This window comes from Columba livia, chromosome Z (assembly GCF_036013475.1).
Source record: "Columba livia isolate bColLiv1 breed racing homer chromosome Z, bColLiv1.pat.W.v2, whole genome shotgun sequence".
In the NCBI taxonomy this organism is placed as follows: domain Eukaryota; kingdom Metazoa; phylum Chordata; class Aves; order Columbiformes; family Columbidae; genus Columba; species Columba livia.
Genome location: NC_088642.1, coordinates 28,032,116 through 28,050,589, shown reverse-complemented (window position 1 = coordinate 28,050,589; position 18,474 = coordinate 28,032,116). Strand labels below are relative to the sequence as shown.

General features: G+C 38.7%; 2 long non-coding RNA genes across 5 annotated transcripts in view; one reads left to right on the top strand and one right to left on the bottom strand.

The window, feature by feature from the left end:
• Positions 1-18,474, top strand: part of LOC110357400 (uncharacterized) — a 72,866-nt gene that overhangs the window by 12,245 nt on the left and 42,147 nt on the right. The window lies entirely within an intron of this gene.
• The window catches only part of LOC110357399 (uncharacterized), a 174,888-nt gene continuing 158,474 nt past the window's right edge, over positions 2,061-18,474 (bottom strand). For all 3 annotated transcript variants that reach the window (XR_010468802.1, XR_010468803.1, XR_010468801.1), the window contains one exon: positions 2,061-8,056. This is a non-coding gene — a long non-coding RNA (uncharacterized LOC110357399). The remainder of the gene's footprint in view (positions 8,057-18,474) is intronic.

Below are 18,474 nucleotides of genomic sequence, written 5' to 3'. Positions count from 1 at the left end.
CTAGAAAATTCCAGCACAAGCCTAATTACATCTCAGCTATCAGTTATTGAGGGAATCATGCCTACACTGGAACCAATACAATTGACTAGACTGCTTCTTGCTTGCACAAGGCGAACACTGTGCCAAGTAGAGAAGAATTTTATTAACTTCTTAAATGCCATGTAAATAGAACACAGTTATAATGGGTTAGAGGAATAATTTTCTAGTGATAGATCAATAGATTTTGAAGTGCATACATTTCTCGGCATGAAATATAATTTTGCTGAGACTTTTGTTGTCTTGGCAGTGCATGCTGGACAAGGTGGTATGTTCACTGTATTATCTTAATATACCATAGCTACTGATTTTTTTAATTTCTTTCCCCTAGTCTTTTTGCTCTTTCCTAACAATGTTTCTCTATGCTACTTGCAGCTTTCTGTTTATTTCTTCCTCCACATCCTTTCTTATTGTTAAACTTGTGTCCCACAAAGTTTCTCAGAACAGTGCTAGTCAGATGTGAGGAAATGTACCCAAACCCAACCCAGCAGCTGAATGACACCTGTATTAGATATTTTGAAGCTCTTTTATGCATTGTCACCTTAAATCTGATAAGGTAATGACCAAGGGTTTTGTTCCTCCTAGGAGGATCATAACCTTTTTTATTAAATGGTTTAAGGAATGTAGTTGTGTATTTAAATAGTGAATGAAAGGTTCAAATATCTGAAACGCAGAATTTAATTTTTCAGTATTATCAGAGATGTCTTCTCTCTCTTTAGCTTGTCTCCTCAGAATTGAGTTTAGCCACATTTGCATCTCTTTCTCAGTGTCACTTGGTGTGTGTCTTTTAGCAGAATGGAAAATGACAAGGCAAAAAGCATCCTGTGTAATAATATTGGAGATACCTACAAACACTATAGAGCCATGGGCTCCTTGGGGCTAGGTTGATTAGGCTCTGTATGATGTTAACAAGGATGTGCCATCCTGCATTTCTGAGTTAGCTGGGCAGAGTTAGACTTTCTGTGGGACTTGGTCAGGCTCTTGTGAATCTCTGAGCCCTGGTGAAGCAGCCTCTGATGTTGGGAGCCCACATCTGTGGGCTGATGGAGGATACCATTTGGCTGACCTGAGTCAATTTAGTCTAATTTTTCAGAGAACCCTCATTTTAAATACTGGGACCCTACATCTCTAGGGTTATGCAAACCTGATCTGGGAACTTGTGCCAGATGCTACAAAGGGGGCTTTAATTCACCACTTCCTTGAGCTTTCTGTTCTCTGCCTGGAAATCCACTGTTGTGCAGATCCCTTGAGGACAGAGTTTTCTGGATGGATTACATCTCATGTGATGTGCTAGGCTGCTTTACCTCTTTGATCTGCTCTGGTGCAACACAGGCGTAACTAGCCATTGTTAATCATGGGAGACAGGCTAATCAGTGAACCTGGGAAAAAAATCAAAACTTAATGCACTTTTATTCAGTGAGTTAATATTGAACGAATAACCAAAGTATTTTGTCAGAAGCAGGTTGTCCTGGTTTTGTTAAAAACAAGTTTCTCTTTCAGTGAATTTGCCTGTCAGCTAAAGCCTTCATATTAACTGCATTTTCCTGGAGAACCAGACACATGTTTTGGTAAACCTAGCAACGGAATGCAAACTTATTGATAAGCACGAATGGACATCTCGCGAGAGGGGCGACGAGAAACAAGTGACCAAGAAACTGACCAACTGTGTATAATATTCCATTCACGTGAATACTTCATATATAAAAGTGAGAGATCACAAGGATCTCGTCCCTTTTGCCCTTTTTGCCTTTGCTTTTTCCCTTCTGCTTACGGCCGACATTAGGAGAGGACCTTGCTAGTCGGCCCTGCGAACTGAGGCCTAGTGACAGACTGAATCCAGCTCCGATTGGCTGCAGAGTCTAATCCGGGACTTCGGGTGCCGGCTCTGCAGTTGCTGAGACTTTCAAGATTGGTTTTGTATATTTTGTATTATTTTCTTTATTCTTATCAGTAGCATTAGTAAAACGTTGTTAATTTTTCCAACTTTCTTCTCTCTGTCCTTCTTTCCCTCCCGATCACCTGTCCTGAGTGGGAAGGGGGGAGAGGGAGGGGCAAAAAGGGGGAAGTGGGGGGAGAGGAGGTTAACAATACATCTGCCAAGGTTTTATTGTCACCCTGTAATCTTAACTCTCGACACAGGTCTCAAAATTTGTCTTTTTTTCCTTTTCTCTAGTGTTTACTGTAAGAAGTTCAGTGTACTGCAGTTCCTTTCATCACTCAAAAAAGTAGGCAGCATCTATATCAGAAGTTCCTTGGTTTTTTTGTTGTTGGATTTCTCTCATCATCTTTTGGAAGGCTTTCTACATCAGTGTCTCTCTTGGTACTTATTTCTTCCCATATTTTTAATTTATGCCTTCTCCTAATGAAGTTCTTGAGAATCTTCAGCTGCCTGTGACAGGAGTTTCCTGAATGGTAACCTGGGGCTGTGTCCTGTTGTGGATCACAGTAATTGTGAGATATTTAAAAGAATGTTAAGTAGCTGCATTTTGCATTAGGAAGCATACCAGGCTGTCATTCCAAATCTGCAAGGAGGCATATGTATGCTATGGTTCATCTCCTGTGCTTTATTTCAGTACTTCCTACTGAGAGCCTGTGAATGAAACCGGATTCTGTATTAAACAAAGCTACCTCTCCACTATGGGGAAGTGAACAAATGTAGAAACAACATTCGTGGTATTTCCCTGTTTTTAGAAAACAACGCATGTCCACAAAACCTGCTGACTGAGAGGGGTCATACCATTCTGGCAGCAATCTCCAGTTTCATGCTTTGATGTTCTTTCCAGTGACGAGTTTGTGGAAATAGACATGATCACATCTGAGCTTAAGTTATGTTGCTAGGTTAGTTTACAAGACAAAACTGGGAAGGAGAGGGAAGAATCAGGATCTGCATCACAGTGAAAGTGCAAAATATTCCATATCAAAACGCTTGTCCAAGCAGACATCTTAACAGCTTTTTTCTACTGTTGTGATATTAAACTGCATGGGTTTCATAATCTGGCTCCTCTGATTTACGTATTCATTTTCTGAATGAAAAAAAATCTATAAAACAGGATTCATTGTATTATCTCCTGAAATATATTTTAAAAAGTACTATAGGATCCATTCAACGTTTATTTGGATAAGTGATAAAAACAGAGTAAAGACACATTTTCAGCAGTACACAGAGGTCCTCCCCTTTGAAGAATTATTGAAATGTAAAAGAAAGGTGTCTGCCAACAATATTCTGGAGATAATAAACAGAAATTTGCCCATTGGGCTGGAGTCCTCATTCTTGATTGCCCAAGGAACTCAACAAGGTAGAAATGGTAGGAGTTATGGCACGCCTGTTTCCACAAAATGCCTGTAAAATAACTTTCTGATATAGTTTAGGCTGAGCTTTGTCACTTGGGGCCTTATTAAGATCTGCTAATTCGTTAAGGAGTCCGGCCCTTTACCAATATCAGGCTATACTGTTTTTTGAATTATATCTTCCAGGCTGTCTTGGGAATAAATGACATTGTTTTACAGGCTCATGTTCTCCTGAGTTTTAATTTAACTGATCAGTTCAACAGGGCAGCACCAAGGCAAGGCATGCCTTGTCAGACTCTTCTAGTGTAGTTCAACCTGCTGAAACTCTTCCAAGAAATGTTGTACTAGCTGTCTGAATCCAAATAGTTCTCTCATTTTAAATCAAGACTAAGTTGAACTGATGAAGATGAAACATCTGTTTAAAATATGTTATCCAGTTTAAGTCCCAATACTCAAACAGGTGAACTTGTTAAAGAGACTCTATTCACATATGGGGAGTATAGAGAAACATAAATTACAGCATCACAAAACAGTTGACATTGGAAAGGACATATGGAGATTGTGTAGTCCCACTCCACTGCTCAAAGCAAGATCAACTAGATCATGTGCTCAGGACCACGTCCAGTCAGATTTGGACTGCTTCCAAGGGTAGAGAATAAACTCCCGTAGGCAATCTGTTCCAGTGTTTGGTCACATTTTTTTGTCTACACGGTTGTTCTTGTATTTGAATTTGTACTGGTGAGCCCAGAACTGGACACCGCACTGCAGAAGTGTCTCAACAGTGCTGTGTACCGGTGAAGGGTCACTTCCTTCAACTTGCAAAGCACTTTCTAATCCAGCCCAGGATGCTGTAGGCTGTCTTTGCCTAAAGGACACACTGTAGGCTCATGTTCAGCTTTGTGTCCACCAGCACCACCAGGTCCTTTCCTGCAGAGCTGACTTTCAGCTTGTTGAATTCAAAGACTAAACCAAAACAGGTGTGTTATTGCCCAGAGTTATCTCACATATAACTCCCTGTAAAGTTGATCATCGCTACAGGTGTACAGGAGCAGTATGAAATTACTATTTACATAGCTGTAAAATGAAGTGTTTATGATCTACTATGCTCAGTATTAGGCTTTCATGTGTCAATAGCTGCCAAATTGAGTGCCACTTCCAAATATGTAACAGGAAAATACAAAGCACTAGTATTTAAAATTACTAGGCTACTGGGATGCAAAATAACTTAAATTATCTAAGATTCTCTGCCACAAACTGAGTTTGTAATTTGTCTTATGAGGATACCTGCAGCTATGACAAGTAAGTTCTTCAGTTGGATCTTACTTTATTCCCTTTATATCAAAATCTAAGTATGACCTACAGGTCTGTTAGTGGTGACTTTCTAGGCTGACTTCTACTCAGTCATTCTTTGGCCATTTCGTACAAAAGTTGTGGCAGTGAATGAAGAAAAAAAAAAACTTCAAAAAATCTTAACATTATGTGTTATGTTATTTGAAGCACACAAAAAGAGTAGCAACAAAAACCTGTGCACAATCTTCCACACAGACTTTAATAAAAGATAGAAAAATACACTAACATGCATTTAATTTTTAAAAAGAAAAAACAACTGAGTCTACTGCTTAGATGCAGTAGGACAGACAGAGGAAATGCTGAGATTTTCCAGCCTGAAGGGCTGGTCCCTGTGACCAGGTGAGCAACCTGCCTCCTAGCAGAATTTCACCACTTAAGCACAATTGCTCCCCATCACAGGTCTGTCCCTAGCATGTACTCATGTTGCTGCTGAGAGTGGCAGGTGCCAAGATACTTCGACCTACTTCTTGCCTCCAGCTGTCTTGGTATCTTCCAAACAGATAAACAGAAAGGGCACAACCACATGATTTCTTCAGGGAACGTAGGCATATAAATAAGGGTTGAACTGTAGCTTCCTAAGCTTGGTAGCTAGAGCTCATGATGCAACCTGTTCTGTGAAAAATCTTTTTTCATGTTATTTCTGGCTGTTTCTGCAATGTGTCATCAAATGCTATTCATACTATGAAGCACAATGACTGCATTGCTTTTTTTTTTTTTTTCTTTCCCATCAAGCTTGCTGTGCCTGTTGATTAAACAGCCTGTGGGCTACAATTAGCTTCAATATAAAATGCAAAATTGACTTCTACCTGCAGAAGGGAACCACCATAGTAGACAATGCTTTTTTATTTCACTCTTGAACCACACTATGAGTTCTAGAGCACATTAGTGTAATCACCATGCAAATACAAACGTGGACAGCTGAAAATACTGTTGGTCAGAACCTTGAAAAATGAAAATATTTTAGTCTATACCTCAAATTTCAAAATAATTCAGGCTTGATAACTGCTTCTATTAGAGAGATCCTTGTCTCTTCCATTCCCTAAACATCACATTCAACACTTCTATATTCTTCTTCTTCCTCCCCAGAGAAGTACTAGGCAGGCAGAGCTAAACACATTGGCTTCCAATTGCTTTGACCTGTGAATATCTTTAATATCTAGTGGTAGCTGAGATCATGATGGATACCTTCCTAGTAGCATCTCTCATACTTTTGGTGTATAGTTCTCATAAAATCTGCATGATCTTTCACTGAGACTCCTACAAAGTCTCGGTAAATTTTAAATTCATTTGAAATTGGCTACAGAGTTCCGAAGTTATTAGGAGTAGAGGCAGAATAGGCAGTTTGTTCTTATTACTTTAGATTTCCAAGGAAACAAGACTTTGAATAATTCAAATGGATTTCCTACTACTTCACCAAAAGAAGGAAATGAAAAGAGCAGAAAGTTACAAATAAAGACAGCAAACTACCAGTAAAAAAATACATATATATATTAAAAAAAGGTTAGAATGCAGTATGCCACTATAGGTTCAATATACCTTAGTGAATAAATGAGTAATTAGGACTGAACTTAGTCTACTGAGTTTTCTCAAGGAAGATACATTCTGCTAAGGAACTCCATGAATAATTTTATCCCATTGCTTTTCTCCCATAAATCTGGATGAAAGTCAGCACAGCTGCCTATCCACTGGGTTTGATGTAACTTCCGAAATACAAACATGGGATTTCTAAATGCTGTAGTTTTCTAAAGGTTTTAGTTTGAGTCTTTGCAAATAAAAAATTCCTTCCACTTGAGAATGACACCATCAACCCAAACGAGTCTTCAGAGCAACTCCTCTGAGTCTCACCTTTTTGTTTTGTTTCTCCATATCTTGCTCAGCTTCCCCACCAGTTTTAAAACTAGGAACACTTTTCCAAATAGAATATCTGATATTCAGATATTTTAAATTTAAATTTAATTGCTCTACATTGTGTAGCAGAACTAGAGTGCTTCATCTGAAGCAGTGACAGTATTCCCATTGTCTTCAGTGGAGCCAGGATATGAGCTGAAATGTTTCCAAGTTCCCTCTCACCCCAAGACCTGTAGGGACACCCACCGCCCCATGGCAGGTTCCTGCTCTTGGCCACCTGGTCTTTGCTCTGACTGTACGTGCTGCTCCTAAAGGCTTGCAAAGGTGGTTTCAACTGCCTGTAATCTCATTTTGCCCTTCCCGCAGTCCCCCAAGTTCTTGTTGAAAAAGCTTTCGTTCCATCATTTGCACTTTAGTCAAACAATTATTTTCAAGTGATTGCTCTGCTTCTCACATACGTGCACAGAAATCTCAACACCTGCTTTCTTTGTTGCATACAAAATAAAAATATTTGTTAGCTAGTTCTGAGTTGTCCTGCATATGAGTTTATTACCTATAATGGTTTCTTTAGAAGCATTTTGATTCTTCTTTATTTCTTTGTCAGGATCTAATGAAAAAGACTTTTCCCAATCTGAATGTCAAAGTTGCTCCCTACAAAACGAAAATGCCTTGAACACTTGACAATCATGAATATATTCATGTCATAAATTCAGCCTTTTCATTCTTCAGCCTTTTATTATTCCGTGTATAGAAATACCAGATGTATCAACCACACAACACCTGCAACCAACAAGTGACCAACAAGATGGGTGCTATCTAGAGGAGCTTATAAACAAAACACAAGATGGCATATATCTCAGATAAAGAGAAATATTTGAAACAAAAGACAAATCTGTGAAAGGGTACAAAGGAAGAGCTGGCATGACCAATGTGACAGGCTAATATATTTTTTGCAGTAGTATTTGCTGATGAATATTGATAATGGGATAATGTACTGTTTGAAGCAAGGAAACGTGATTTTTTTTTTTTTTTTTTTTGTGAGAAAGATTGATACAAAATATGTTAAGTGTCCCACAAAAAGAATCCAGCAGCTTCAGGAAATGTGTCAATGTGTACTTCAGGTTTCAGGTGGAGGGAAGAAAAAGCTATGTGTTTTGAATTTAAGTAGATAGAGTAGTCCACAAAGTTTCCAATGGGCTAGATTTGTCTGAGAAATACTTTGCTAGCTCTCAGCTTGAGTTTCTGGCAAGATCTTTCTGAGGAGGTATCAGAGTAAGCCTGAGAATTTTAGAGGAGAAAGAGACTAAAATTCATTTGCTGTGTATTTGTTCTTTCCTTGTAACGACCTACTGGATTCCAAATAATTCTTGACCACAGTCATGTTGGCTGGAAGGGACATCTGGAGATCATCTGTTCCAACGTCCAGTTCAAAGCAAGGGTGAGTCCAACACCAGGTCAGATCAGCCATGGCTCTATCTAGATGTGATGGCAATTCCACAAAGTCTCTAGGCATGCCAGTGCTGCACCCAGCCTCCTACACAAACAGGAGAATGGCGTAAGAGAAAGCAGTGGCTGGGAGGTGAACCTACATAAGCTGAAATTAGACAAACTTTTAAACATTTAACTCATAATTTAAACAGTGAGAATATTTAATCACTGGAGCAACCTTTTAAGAAGTGAAAAAATGCTGCATTTCTTGTTATCTTTGTGCACAGACTACATTTCTGGAATGAATTTTAACATGTATAACATGTACGTCACTGAAGTGCAAGTTATCAGGTTTTGAGTAGACATAAGAGAGAGAAATTTAACATTATGTGATGTAGACGAGATTAGGGAAAATTGTGCTGATTCTTTCATCCCATCTATGAATTAATAAAATATGTGTATAGTGATTGTGCACACAAAAATGAGCATTAATATGTCTGACTTGATCATTTGTATGCTTAGTGTCTCCTTTGTAGTCACATATTCTGAACATTTGGATTCTTTTTATTGCTCCACAGGGATCACAAAGTAGCTTAGACCTAATGGAAGAATTTCAACACACAGCAAGAGATCTGTAAGAATTTCTGTGTCTTTAAAAAAAAAAAAAATCCTGAATCAGAAGCTCATCCAAGTTCTGGAAATCCATTAGTGATTGCTTATTTATCACAACAGCTCAGTGTCTTTCTCATCACTAAAAAAAGGTCCTTCCAAAATAATATAGTCTTGCTGGCTAGGCACTATGGAGTAGCTCATATTTCTATCCAGTTTGCTGTCCCATTTTTTAAACATGACTTCTGAAATCCTGAAGTGTGCCAGAAGTATCTGTCCAGTGATTATTTTGTGGCAACTTGCAGTAGCATTGAAGTATCAAAAAAACACAGGATTGATTCTAATCATCATCTGTAGCATTTCCCATACTAGAATCCTAAATTTTCCAGACAGGATAATAACACCTGGTAACATGGATATAACATGGATATAACTCTTTAGGCTTCTTGTTTCCATTACAGGCCAATCTTGCTTTTTTTGTTTTGTTTTTGGTTTGGTTTGGTTTGGTTGGTTGTTGTTGTTGTGGGTTTTTTTTAGGGCAGGGCCTTGTTTTTCTGAAATATGAAAGCAAATGTCTAAATACCATACTAAAACAGACATCTCATCCTTTCTCTGAGAGCAACTAAAATCACAGCTGATGCTGCATTGTAACACTAAGGAAATTAGAAAGCGAAGCTCTGAAAAATCTTAAACGCAACCTCCATGAAAAACAAACTATTCAAAGTGACATTAACCACGTTTGTGTTGTTTTCTTATGGTAGTTTTGCTGAAAATCAACTTGTTTCTTTCAGCCAAAAGAGAAAATAGCAATAAGCCCAATTTTAAGCCAGTGCAAATAGATTTTTTTTTTAAGTCAACAAATTTATCCCAAATTCTACTAGCTAAGAAGGAAGTGCAATCCTCCAGTACTACTTTATGGCTTACCACTCTCAAGTGGCAGAAGCTGCCTGGCAAGCATTGTGTTGTATTGCTTTACAGGACAGCTTTTATTTCTGTTTTGTGCCTCAGCAGGACTTTCTACCAAAGATGTGGGCTGTGTGTCTGGCATACGTCGAAGTGTGCTGCCGGATTTTGACTATTTCTAACAGTAGCTCTTTGCCATCTCTCCTCTTAGCCTTAAAAGCAGATATTTGAGCATACTAAGCACTTGTGGGCTTCAAAATCTTCCTGTTAGAGATTAAAGCAGCCCTTATATTTTGAGAACTGGGGCTAGCTACAAAGGAGGTATAGTATTTCTCTGAGTTTTGTCCTATGTCTTATCTCATGATGTGTGTACAAAAGGGGACAATGTGAGGGCTGAGTAAACCACTTCTGTGTGTGGCATGTCATGACTTTTAAAGTTTTAATGTTTTATTAACTTCCTCTTTTCTCTTTTTATGTGCTTCTACATATTTCATGAAGCTCCCATTTCTGAAGGTTTTCGTCTCCTTTATCTACCTTAACCCTTCAACAGCAACTCCTTGGAGAGCAGCAACGTGAATAATTCTTCTGCAGGAGTTGATCTAGACTCCCCATTGATGGGTGCTAATTGCAGTAGAGAACAGTTGAGTTGAAAGAAGGGCTTAATTCTCCACTTGTTCTAATTATCAAAAAGGTTCAGTGGTTTCTTAGATGGAGTCTTCTCAAAAAGGTTCCAGTTTCCAATGCAGGAAAAAGTGGATGAAACAAAAAAAGGAAGTTGGGAATTCCTCTGTGATTAGTTCAGTGCAATTCTGTCTCTTCTGTTGTTCATGGAGCAAGTAATAGTATCAACATTTTCAGGAGACCAGATCACCATGCTCCTTTCCCATCGCATGAGCAGGTAAGAGAGGTACTTAGGTAGCCAAAGCCTACTTTCAGATGGATGACAAATCTCAGCCTGCCAGTTATCTCACTGGGAGTAGGTATCTATGCGTAAGATACACAGCAAACAAGAGTTCTCTGAAATAATTGAGACCAGGACACTTGTGTTCTTCTGACTTGTGCCAATCCTACACTACATTACATTACATTAATACAGCCCCTGTAACGAGATTGTCTAAAAAATGAAACATACTGCTTCTCTGCAAAGAGCACTTTAAACAAAATATATGAAGGAAGAGAAGCAGAGGGAGGTTTCAATGTGATCTCCAGACCACACTTGTCAATGACCAGATTTCAAAGCACATGTCCTTACTTCTGTCTTTTGGGAGAGAACAGATACACACAGACTTAGGGCACACTAAGTGCCTGTGAATGACATGGCACACATTTATTTGAGGAAACTTGTCCCCACACTTGCACTGTTGCAGTGTGGGCTCTGTCCCACCTGCCAAATAAATCCTGCAGAAACGTGATATGTAGAGTGTCTGTTTCCTGCTAAGCAGTGGCCTGTGACCCTTGGCAGCAGGAACCTCTTTCCTCTCCATCTCACTGTGCTGCTTTGTGTCCTTTTGGGTGAGAGTCGAGAGTGTTGCTCCCTTGGAAGGTCTTGGACTGAAACTCCAGGTAGGAAGGAAGTGGTGTGCAGCATCTTTTGTCAGAGATAAAATGTAATTAGGCTAGAGGATGTGCGAATAAAGGAAGTTACAGGAAAGAAGAATCACGTGACTCTGGTGAAGTATTTAAAGGTACTTGTTGCAAAAATAGGATAAAGTAAGTTACAGTACAGGAAAGCTAGAGTCCTTAGACACAGACTGTTGAGACAGCCCAGATCTAAAAACCTATCAAAATGTACCTTTAAGTCCCTGTGAATTTTCACAGAGCAGGTGGTTTTGATGTTTTTATTGTTTGCACTTGAAGTCATAACAACTGCAAGGCTAAACTGTGCACCTATGTGATTTTGAAGATGTATACCAAAAAATAACATTTATAATAATAGATCTTCACATAGCATGTCATGCCTGTATATAATTTTCAATAAGGGCAAATAAAGAAAAGTTTGAATCTGTCTGGAATTTTTCTTGGTTGTCAGTAATGATGATTAAGAGTATCAAATCTGCATAACTCAGTTTCAAATCCAATCTAATTATAATAGTTTATTGCTACAATGCAGTCGAACTCCTCTTACTTATATGGTCCTTCTGCAAGTGAAACAAATATTAATTTTCTATGTTGATAAAAATATCAAGGTAGCAATTAGTTAATTAATAAAGTTTTGTCTTAGCAGTTTTGCACGTAGTTCTAATGGTTTTAAGTATTTGATTCAACCAATTTTATGACTCCAATTGACACTATAGGTAGAGAAGACATATCATATTTGAATACGAACATAACAAAAAAGTCAGGGGAGGAGGTGAATAGAGTAAATTCAAAATGACTTACAGCAGAGTGACTTTCCCAGAAGGTCAGCTTACTAAGTTCATTTCACAAGGCATATTTTTAGCAATTTGGAAATTTAATTTAGAACAGCCTGCTTAGATGCTACGTGAAAATTGGAAGTAATGGCCATGGTTTTGTAAACAGGAAAAGTCTGGTCTGATTTCACATTATAACACAATTTGGGTTAATTTTGCCACAAAGAGAACTGAAGTTTGGCCACACAAATTGATAAATACATAGCTATTAAAGATATCAAAGTGGCTTCAAAATGTGATATTTCTATCCAGTACAATCTATATTTATTTAAGTGCAGAATGATTTTAGCTCTGCTCTTCCTTTGTTGCAAAATTGAAGAGCATTTGATAAAAATATCTCCCAGCAATGACTGAAAGGTTCAATAGACATTCAATAGATTTTCTGATATTGATACTGTCCAGATATAAATTTGTCACATTTGTTTGAACATCGGAGAAAAGGCATATGACATTTCTGCAGGATTATTTATAAGATCTAAGCAGACTGGAGCAGTTCCCTGTGGACCCCCCATTTCCTCTGCGTGTTTGAGCTACTCTTAGTGCAAGGTCGGAGAGCAGCCATCATCGCAGCTTCAGGAAACTGAGGTGACCAGCCGCTGACCGCGGGCTGCTCTCTCCCTTGCAGCAGATCAAGCGCCATTCTGGTTTGCTCCCAGTTTCCTCATCAGGATGTAATGATACATCCAAGCCATGAGCCATTTCCTTCGATTGCACCTTCTCCGCTAGTGCTTGGTTAGATAAGGGATATTATATAGCCTCCCAATCTCTTTGATGGACACAATTTATCAAAGGGACATCCTACCCTTCCTTGAGCAACTAGGACTGTGTAGTGCTGTGTACGTGCTCCTGATCATGGGACACAGAACTGTCAAGACAGTTCCACTTCTGCTAAGGAAGTGCTGGGGGGTGGTAAAACAATGGCACAGGTCCCAAGCTCGGTACCAACATGGATCCACAGTGATTTTTAAAATTCATGTGGTACTTGAGCCCCCAAAATTTTGTCATTTCTGTCCTACGTACCTTAGGTTTATGCCTACTAATTCACAGCTGTTACAAAATTATCCTCATTAGTGATCATAATCACTCATTTTAAAAAAGGCACCAAAATGAAACACAGGTGTCAAATAGCCACAGATACTGATCTCTATGATAATATACACAGAAGATAACCTGTCCACAAAATTCACAATTTAAAACGAGTGGCTCCCAAATTTCTTCTTGCAGCCAGCTCCTGTTTCCATTGGTAGTTAAGGTTTCATGAAAATGGGGTTCATGACACCCAGTTGAGAAGTTGTCATGAGACAACAGCTAGGTCCAAACAAGGGAGGATATGGTGACATGATACTGATTGGCAAAAGAGGCAGTCTTCAGAGTATCAGGACTTTTTCAGGATTCTTACTGTGTATTTTGGCAAATCAGTATATACAGAGCAATCATAAATAAAATAGGTTTGCTTGGCTTGGCTTGGCTTGGCTTGGCTTGGCTTGGCTTTGGTTTGGTTTGGTTTGGTTTGGTTTGGTTTGGTTTGGTTTGGTTTGGTTTGGTTTCTCCAAGGGGGTTAGCAATAGTATGAAGAAGGCTAGGAAAGGCTTACTGAGAATTGTGAAATTTGAGAGTAATTGGTACCACAGGTTCACTGGAAGTAGAAGTCCACAGTTCCAGGGAACGAGAAGGTAAAAGCTCATGTCAGGCCCTAGTTTTTGTTGTTGGTGATGGTGGTGGTTTTTAGTTTTTTAATATACTTTCAGAGTAATGCAACAGAATTCTCATCTCCACATCTCTTTCCCTCTTCACACGGAAGAGGGCTGATGTGTTGAAAAGGCAGCCAGTGTTGCAGGTGGGGATGCAGCGATATCAAGGTAGAAGACAACCTCTCTGTTATGACTAAACAATACAGAAACCCATAGCTGCCAAGAAGGAAAAAGGAGAAATTGAAGAGCAAATAAGGATTCTTAGTTAATCACCTAAGAAGTTGATTAACTTCTAATGAACTGAATGTCATAGGAAATGCAAGTGGAAGGATGCAACATTCAGACTCATTCAGCTTTTTCTATTTAGACTGGCCAGGCGGCTCTTGTTATGGAGAAAGATAATGAAGTAGCAGTTCCCAAGGTTTCTTTGGTACCAAATACAAAATGAAGAACTGTCAAACCTTTTTTATACAGTTGTTGAAGGAAGCATTAAATATACCTTTTATTTAACCCTTCCATATGTGCTGGAAAACATATCAAACAAACAACAGAATTAAAGCAAAGAATAAAAATTAGTCCATTTCAGCACTTCAAAACTGTTGATGATAAACGTTTCATCCTCGTACCAGAAGTAGGCAGATGGTCAACCATGCAACTGATAAAAAAAACTTGTGTTTTTTTTGTAAAACTAATAATATTTTAATAAATTATGCAAACTGGCTATGATAAAGCAGAATAGAAGTGCTTCTTTTCTATATTGAATGCAAATTTGATCACATAGCAAGTCATAGTGTTTACTACCATATCACAAGACTTGCCAGTCATATATTCATGTCTATTACTTAAGGGAAAAATAGATGTATTATTGAATCTCAAGATTCATGATCCTTTCTCTCAGTACTTGTAATACTAGTTTCTGACTTTCTACACTCAAAATTCATTCTCTTTTCTTGCTTCTTGAGAGTTATATTTTTTAATAATTTCTGAAGTTGATAGTATTTTCAAAAACAGTACATCCTATTACATTCTGAAAATTTCAAAATGGAACAGGCCATAATTAGATGAAAATTATTTTAGACTTTAGGAATCACAGTTCACTTTGATTTCCCTTATCTAAATTTTTCCATACCAGGAAATTTGCTAATTACTCTTATAAAGGTTTTAGTGATAAAATTATTGAGGAGATTTGTCACACACCCTGCATATATAAGGAGATTCACATAAGTAATATAGATGAGATTTGTTTCCCGTTTCTTTTGTAAAAGAAAGTGTTTGGAAGGGGTTTCACATGGCACAATAAGATAAAAACAGTAAGATGCTGAAAATTTGGGTCTCAACCCCATGAATCCCTGGGACATATACTTAATGTTCAGTTCTGGGATCAGGTCAGAGCCAATGGAACCATTGAATTAGCAAACATAAGCATGCTCAAGTTACCTACTGGATTAGAGCAAATATTTTCTGCTTTGTACAGGATGCAGTTCCTTAGATGAGGATTTAACAGTAAAAAAGGCTAAAATTTCCAACCTAACACAACTACACCTTCCACAACAATTTGTTTCTACTTTTCAGTCCCAGTTAGAGATTTAAAAAGGTAAGGTATCCATCATTTTAAACTCCATACAACTACAGTGGAGGATTTCTGATTCACAGGTTTCCTACTCAGCCCCTTCACCTTCACAAAAGAATTAAAAAAACTTTCCCTTCCAAAAACGGAAGCTACCATGACCTCTTTTATGTCCTCTTTTTTTTTTTTTTTTCCCCTAAATGTACTGTCAAAGGCCCTCCATAGCCATATAACCTAGATGCCAGAGCAGCTGAATTAAACTGAGTAAGTGACATCAGTTTCCCAGAGCCATATGGGGATGATGAGGGTTTACACTTTCAGGAGTGCCGCTTTCCACAGGTACCATCCAGCAGCCAAAGGCTCAGTGTCAGCCCCCATGGGTGACTAGGCTGCCATTTGGGCTCTGATATGCCATGTCCTGGGTCCTGTCATCAGACACCTGGGCCCACACAGCAGAGTATGCTAAGGTTCAAACCAGGTAGATTTTCTTTATCATACTGACCACAAAATCCTGAAAACTTCCACCTTAAATCTTGAGGAATATGCTGTGCAATCCCAGCCTGGAGGCAGCTACAAGTATACACACTTTGTAAGTGCAGTAATCTCTGCCCCTGCATTGTTCAGATGGAGAAGTTTCTTGGAATTTCTCTGAAGACGTCAAGATGCTAAGTTAGGGCTATTCAGAGATGTGGAAGAACTGAAACAATTATATACAAGATAACCTTTCAGTGCTCCGGTCCCCTTTTCTGCATGCACTCTGAGGACACAACCTGTAGGTGGGGTAGACGTAAATATTAATCAGATGTAGTGATCAGGCTGTAAAGATCTAATTATTTTGACCTCCACTGAAAAGCTTGAGCAGGCTGAAATCAAATGGGCAGGAGTTAAAGATCATTGTGATTATTACTCATTGCATGCACTTCCTCATATTCCAATTCATTACACCAATAATGGAAAGACTCATGAGGGGATATTTCCTCTACCCTAACTTTAACTTCCATACCTTTCTGTTTTTCTCTTTTTCATACTCTCTCTTTTTGCTTATACTGTTCCTGAGGTGAAGTTTGATTTTATGCATTGTTGACACCATCTGAGCTTGAAAGAAATCCAGTTCATTTGGGTTTGGGTTTTTGTTTGTTTGGTTGTTTTGTTTTGTTTTGTTTTATTCCAAACCTGATGGATGTATTTCAGCTTATATAGACTTTTCATTCAGTTTCAGGACCAATATTACATGTACTTTGGACATGCCAACTCATCTTCCTACTGCCTTAGTTATTTTATATAAAGATCCAGATACAGTGGGTCTCTTCTCCAGTTATGCAAAGATGAATAAATATCTAAGAATGCTAAAGGGTTTGGGAGAGTTATCAACCCCCTGTTTCTTCAGAGGTGTCCCTTGGAGAAAAGAAAATGTTTATAAATGGTGTAACCGATGTACCTCTCTAGCCCAGATGAACACATAAAAGTCCTCAGTGCTTCCAATGCCCTTCACTAACAAAGCAATTGGATATTGCATGCACAGTTTGTATTTGTTTGTTTGTTGATGTGGCTTAATTGATGTCTAGAAATCTGACAGGTACTAACATACTAGTAACCGTAGTCTGTCATGGTAAGTCAGGTGTCAGGCTGCATGAGCTGTTGGTTGATAGCCCACATTATTAAATTTTTAGACATATAAATATGTCCCACTCTGACCAATATGAAGGGCAGTAAATCTGTTTAGGAGTGAAAAACTCAGCTTCACATCCATATGGCACCTGAGTCTGCTAATCTGTTGACTGTTCAGTGGCGAGCCACACTCAACTTCTCCATGGACACACACCATTATGCACAAACTTCCATCACGGCAGGATCTTCAGACTCCACAAACCCAAGGCCACCCCTGTCTCTAGCCAGCTGTTTACATATTTCTACACAACAAAATAGTTTCATCAGAATATAACCATTAATAAACTCATTAATCTGTGTACAACATACATTTGAGTCTTCCACGTGTCACACAGACACACTAACACTTGAGTTATTGATTATTTAGGGAGGGAGGGAGCAATGGAGCTGTTCTTCCAGTTTCCACTTAGGTAAGGTGGAAGGCCTCTCTCAGGAAAAACATAACACTGACAACCCAGACCCGGCTTTTCATTGCAGTCTGTATCTGGTTCCTGGCTTGGCAGTAAAGCAACAGGGAACACCATGGTCACAGCGTTCAGGGCCACAGAAAGCAAATGTCTCTGATTCGAGCATGAAAACATCAATAGGCCTATGGACATACATTTTTAATGTTCATTGGAATCCCCCTGTGAGCTGATTAATTTTGTGTATTTGGTGGCATTTTCCAAAAGGTTTGAGAAAGAAGTTGCAGGCATCACAAACTAAACTAATAGCAAATACAGTGATAAAAATGCCTCACATCCCCATGTCCAGGTTTGAAGTTCAGTCTCTGACTTATTTCCCCTTGGCATGCAACACAGCTGCATTTTGACAATGTAAATTTTAGCTTTACAGGTTCATGCAGGAAACTTACAGGCAACTAATAGTTCAGCACAGATACCTGGTAGGAAAAACTCAAAACTCTCTGATTTGATTTGCAATAACAGTTGGCCTGTGCCTGTACTATTTTGAACCACCACTAGCACTGTTGATTTTTTTCCCCATCTGGTCTCAGATGAATACTAAAACAAAGAATAGGCCAGAAAAATACTCTATACAGCCTCCTCAGTTTTCCACTACAGATGGCAGCCCTGACCAATGCAGATTTCCTGACTTCTGGCTCAGAGTGGGTGTAAAGACAACAAAAGTGTCTGTGCAGTGGGTGTTTTGCACAAAACTTGTGTAATTGTGCTAAAACATGTCACAATTAACACTTGTTTTCTTCCTTGGGATCAACACCATATGGCCTGTAGGTTTCACTGAGCAAAGTCAACTCATCTCCTTGTTCATCCCTTTTGTAGCAGATCAACTCTTGAACTTTTCTAATGTGTACAACAAAAGCACATGTTCAGCTTTACTTTCAGACTAGCTTATGACCCTTTTTCTTACCCATATTCTTGTAAATAGAATAATCTGTTTCTTGGCCAGTGTTTGTCCAAACTCCTGTCCCTAGGCTTTTTTCTTTCTAGCATACAGCTCACATGGAGGTGACAAGATCTGGCAAGTGCTGCAATACACTGCTTTTACTTACCTGAGGTTGGAGGTATCTCTTGATTTATTATGTTTAACCTCTAGCTACCAATTCTTCATTCTGAACTACTTGAAAGACACAGATTGCTTCACATCTTTTTGCTCCTTTATCTAGCAAGGCTTTTCACATTCCACCAAAAATGTATGTGTTTGTCTCTTTCATTCA